The 5,534-nt window shown below is 34.6% G+C and overlaps 2 pseudogenes; one reads left to right on the forward strand and one right to left on the reverse strand.

Annotated features, from left to right (window-relative positions):
* Positions 1 to 1,229: 1,229 nt before the first annotated feature.
* Positions 1,230 to 3,310, reverse strand: LOC117625382 (annotated as a pseudogene).
* A 943-nt stretch (positions 3,311 to 4,253) lies between these two features.
* The window catches only part of LOC117625383, a 2,352-nt pseudogene continuing 1,071 nt past the window's right edge, over positions 4,254 to 5,534 (forward strand).

The following is a 5,534-nucleotide window of genomic DNA, read 5'->3' on the forward strand; positions in this document are numbered from 1 at the left end:
AACTTAGAGTTTAACACCATAGTGGATTATCCATGTGTAAAACCAAGCTAGTTCATAGCTCCATAGACTAATTTTTAATATAAACCAAATAGGGTTTAATAGCATAGTGGATTGAACATCTAAGGCTTTTTACCTAGATTGACCTTAGATTCCTTCATGCATTCATATCATACATGAAAAGTTGTTTTATGTAAAAATATTGACTAAGTATGAAAAATTGATTTTTGGAATAATCTTTTTCTCAAGAAAATTTTTGGCGGCTTTTATTCCTTACACATCAAATAAGAAAACTTGATTTTATGGGAATTTAGTATGAAGTATATATTGACTTAATGAGCCATCATTTTGAGCCTAAATCGTATTTTGCATTAAAATCGATTTTTCATATATTTTGATTTTGTGGGAATTTGATTTTCTAGTATTTTTATTTGAATCCAAACGGGGAATACTTCCTTATTTACATTGTAAACTTAAGTAAATGTCTTTGTCATTTTACTTTTTACATTTAATTAAATGTTGAAAATAGAAATAAGGTAATCTGTACAGCGCCACTGATTGGGCTAATATTGAAAATAAATTAAATATATAGGTTTTATTTATTTTTTTCTGAAAAAACCACACTAGGCTACAGCCCACTGTAGCCCTTAGTGTGGTTCCGCCCATGTAGTGGTGCTTTTGGAAAACTAGAGGCCTTTCCCTGCTTCTTTGAGGGATTTTTGTCAAGGGGTAGGTGGTCATATTGCCATGTGTTTTGAAAAAGTGTTAGGAATTAAGAAAGCCGGAATTCTTAGTATAGATATGATCATATGACCTGCAGAAGCAATATTCCATGGCATAAAAGACATTCCAGGTATGATTTCTGGCGTAATAATAATCACTTAAAGAGTTAAAAATGTTTTTAAAAAAAAAAAAAAAAAAGTCTCTGTTTTGTATGTTTATTTACTCGAGAAAACATTTAGACAAGAGAGTTTGTGATTTGGTGATAATTTCTGCTTCACAAGGTTTGGGTATATGAAAATTTTCCCCTCAGAATCTCTTGTTAATGGGATTTTTTCTGTGTCAATATGGCAGGTTGATTTTGTTATCTTGCAAGTTCAGAACTTTGATTCCTATTAGAAGATTGCAAAGCTGCCAACAGTTGTTTCTGGGAAAAGCACCGAGGCTGATCCTATTATAGTTGATAATTATACCGTCAGATTTCTTGTCGCATGGAATAGCTGATGCCAATCTCATAGCATGGACTCGCACCAACATTTTGGATTTGGTGTGACTGGTGCAGGATTTTCATATACAGCTCCACAGTCCACTGTTCCATCTTTACCTACACAAATCCTTGGACCCGCCTGTTAAAAACAACAAATTTATTTAGAATTCCCCATAATTTATAAGTCTGCTCATCCTTTGTGCATGTTTTAATAAAATGTGGCATGTGTTACTGATCATATCAACATTAATTTATTTCTTACACTGAAGGCTGTGAATTTGAAAGGGCTTTCTTGTTGGAAAAGACCATTTTCATCAAGCCATCTCTCTGGCCGAAATTCTTCTGCATCATCACCCCATATATATATATATTTCATCCTGCCCATGCCATAAGCATGGTATGCCACCACATCACCTGTTTTGACACTAAATATCCATTTAGCCAGGTATCATCAGAAAGACAAACCTTCCCATTCTACGCATGGCCGGCCTTGAGATTTTGGTGGCCCAGGGCAAAGTTAAAAAGAAGGCCCTATAAATGCAAAACTACTTATAAATAAAAATATTTCTTTTGATTTATACGTGTGTATATAGAGTAGACCTTTTACAACTAGTAACAAAAATTAGGCCTTAAAAAAATTCGTTTTACTTGTGGAAAAGTATAAAAAATTTATATATAAAGCAATATGATTGAACCCAACGAAAATTTTTTGAAAGAGATTGGAAGAAAAATATGACATTTTAAGTAGTAGAATGCACCAAAGGAAGAAAGAGGGGTAGAACAATATATGTTAATTATATCAACCACAAATTACTCCTTCCAAAGTCAACCACTGTCGTTTTTTTTTTTCCCAAAAAATAGTCCATTTGATACATTTATAATAAGAACATCAACTCATCAATCATCATTAATATAAAAAAAATGAAGCCATATTTCTTAACGCTAGTGGATTTGAACATAGATTTGGTTTGAATAAAATCAAAGAGAACCCATTAATGCAAGATGGAACTTCAGAAATCTTGATGTTAGCTTCTTATATATACTCTAGACCTAGTATACTACTGTACCTCATATTTAAAAACAATTTTAAAAGCAACTTTTAAAAAAAATAATAAAAAATTAAATATTTTGTGGCCCCCCCTTGAGATGGGGCCTAGGGCAGTAGCCCTTCTCGCCCTGCCTCAGGGCCGGGCCTGATTCTATGATAGCATCAAACAAACTTGTTAAAAGTAATTGTAAAGATTCAAATTCAGAAAGGTCAGCAGACAATGTTGTTTATATCAGCTTAGCCTTGCAATTGTGTTTGAATTAGAATTACTAGTGGAAAAGCAGGGTACAGCCTGGTTGTCTCATTCAAAACTGCAAGGAGATATTGCATTTTCTCAAGGGCCTCATCAGTAAGGTTGTCTACAAGCTCATCAATGCTTGAATTATCTTTCAGATTTGTTGCTTCTCTAACTTCCTGTGAAATCTTTTCTTGTATATGAGGATGCTCGCAGAGCATGTAAATAAACCATGTAAGACTGCTAGCCGTTGTGTCTTTTCCGGCTGCAATGAGGCTGAGGACCATATGTCTCGCAAGTACTTTGGATCAGTCTCTTCCGATGCCAAAAACCTTTAGACAATGTCTACTTTCTTCAACTGCCATTCATTCAATTATATTAATCAATAATAACATGAAATTAATTCAATCCAGGACAAACATGACCTAGAAGGTAACTCACAGCTCGTAGCTTATCTTCTGAATTATGAATTGTTTCAATCTTGTCTTTGATTAATTTATAAACAAATTGATCTACGATTTTCATATTCTTCCTTAATGCTGCTTCTGATTCAATGTTTAAGAACCTTGTGATCTTCCAGGAGAAATCAACATAACCATACATAGTGCTTTCGTTTGCCACATCAAAAGAATTGGAAAACCGGGTACCTTCTTCATTTGTCCCACACACAGTGTCTAGTTCGACATCAAGGAGACTGAAAGAGAAACATATCCACCAATAGTCGGCTCCTCCAGCAACCACAAAGTGAAAGAAACCAAAGGCCAAGGTGTTTCATTCAGCTAATAGCTTGTATACCTCAAACGCCAAAGTCTTACCGGCACATAATCTATAGCATTAACTGAACCAAAAAAAAAAAAATAGATCACCTCAGTTGCAACCACTACCACGTCTCTAGAATTGTATTTGGAACAAAAATTAGAGCAGTTTCAAGAGAGAAGATTCTTACATGATGCTAAGAATACTTTATAGATGATCGAGTCTAGAACTTAGTTCTATCTCTTTAAGACGAAATTGCCCCCTCACAGGTGCTTTTAGGATTTTCTTGACAAACGTCTCTCAGGATACAACGATCGACTTCTTGTTGAAGTAGCACTACAATCCCCAAGAAAAGCGAACTCAAACTTGTATATGAATTCTCTCTTACTAACTCACTATATTTCTGAAAATATAATGCTATGAATGCTCTAAAAACTACTATTGTTGGATGACAATTGGATGAATGAAATGTTGTAGAACCTTCTCTATTTATAGGCAACTAGGCCTCTAATCAGAAAAGATGTGACTGAAAAATATCAACTAATGTGTCTTTTCATATTGCAATTTTTCACATAAAGTATTATTATTTTATTCAAAAACAAAATAAATAATATTTTATTTTTCCTCGGTTAAGAGCATGACTATTCCCAATGAATACATATCAATTCATAAAAGTCACGTACTTAAAGTCACAGGTCCCACAATTTAATTTCCATTCAATTATTAAAAAATTAAATATAAATATTATAATTTTCTAACAATATATTCTATTATATTATACAACATTCTGATTGTTTCCAACAAATGGTCGAGAGTCAGTTTAGATTACAAAAGATGTCCCACAAGAGCAAGGGCACATAAAGACCATATCTTCCTAATTGGCCGGCCCCGCGGATAAGAGATAAGGGAGAACCTTAAACATACGATCCCTTCCCTATAAATAGTACATAAACAATGTTTCCATATTTGCAAAGCAAAAGATCTGAAATTCTTTTACACCAGTACAAATCATGTCGCAAGAAGCTGGTTCAGCATCTCAATCAAAAAATCCTAAGCCTGATCAAATTGTTCGACGGACAGCAAACTACCAACCGAGCATTTGGGGGGATCAGTTTATCAATTTTGATTCTGAAGACATTGTAATTTATATATCCTACACACTGTTTCAATAACTAAATGCATGTTTTTTTTTTTTTTTTGTTCCAAAAGAAATTTGACATGTATTTTGCCCATTTAACGTACAGATAAATTATGCCCATAAGGAAGACGAAGTTGATGGACTAAAACTAGCAGTGAGGAGGGAAGTGTTCACAACCAGTCGAAATGATTTTTCAAATCAGATGAAGCTAATTGATGCAATCCAACAAAGGAAATAGAAGAAGCACTGGAACATATATATATGCTGCAAATCATTTCCATGATGATGATGGTGATGGTGACCTATACAATGTTTCCCTTGGTTTTCGGCTACTAAGACAACATGGACATAATGCTTCATGTAGTAAGTTATTAGAGAAATTAATCTAACGAGATTGAATTTGGCCAAAATTATTTCTTAATATTTATGTGTTATGTGTCCATTTGCTACAATCGAGCAGGAATATTCAACAAGTTCAAAGATAGTAAAAATGGAGGCTTCAAGGAAAGCCTAATCGCTGATGTGCCGGGAATGCTAAGCTTTTATGAAGCAACACATCTGAGGGTGCATGGAGAAGATATACTAGAAAAGGCTCTTGTTTTCACGACAAAACATCTGGAGTCGGCAACAACCCATGTAAGCTATCAACTGGCAGAACAAAAAGCTCAAGCCCTAGAGAGACCGCTCCGAAAGAGCCTAGAGAGGTTATGCGCCCGTCGGTTCATGTCCATCTACCAAGATGGAGCTTCACATAATGAAGCTCTATTAAAACTTGTCAAGTCAGATTTCAATCTTGTTCAGTCTTTCCACAAACAGGAGCTCAGTGAGATTATTAGGTAGGTTATCTTTTAATTTTGAGAGATTAGCACATGTAATTAAGTTAGTAATTCATTAACTAATATTAGCAATGAATTAGGCGGTGGAAAGAAGTAGACTTCAAAAGGAAGCTGCCTTTTGCAAGAGACAGAATTGTGGAGTTATACTTCTGGGTTGTGCGGGTCTATTTTGAGCCTCAATACCTCGTTGGAAGAAACATTCTCACAAAAGTGGTTGCCCTGATAACAGTAATGGATGATATGTACGATGCATTCGGTACATTTGAAGAACTCGAGATCTTTACGGAAGCAGTTCAAAGGTTGGATGAATTTTTATA

This window comes from Prunus dulcis, chromosome 4 (assembly GCF_902201215.1).
Source record: "Prunus dulcis chromosome 4, ALMONDv2, whole genome shotgun sequence".
In the NCBI taxonomy this organism is placed as follows: Eukaryota; Viridiplantae; Streptophyta; class Magnoliopsida; order Rosales; family Rosaceae; genus Prunus; species Prunus dulcis.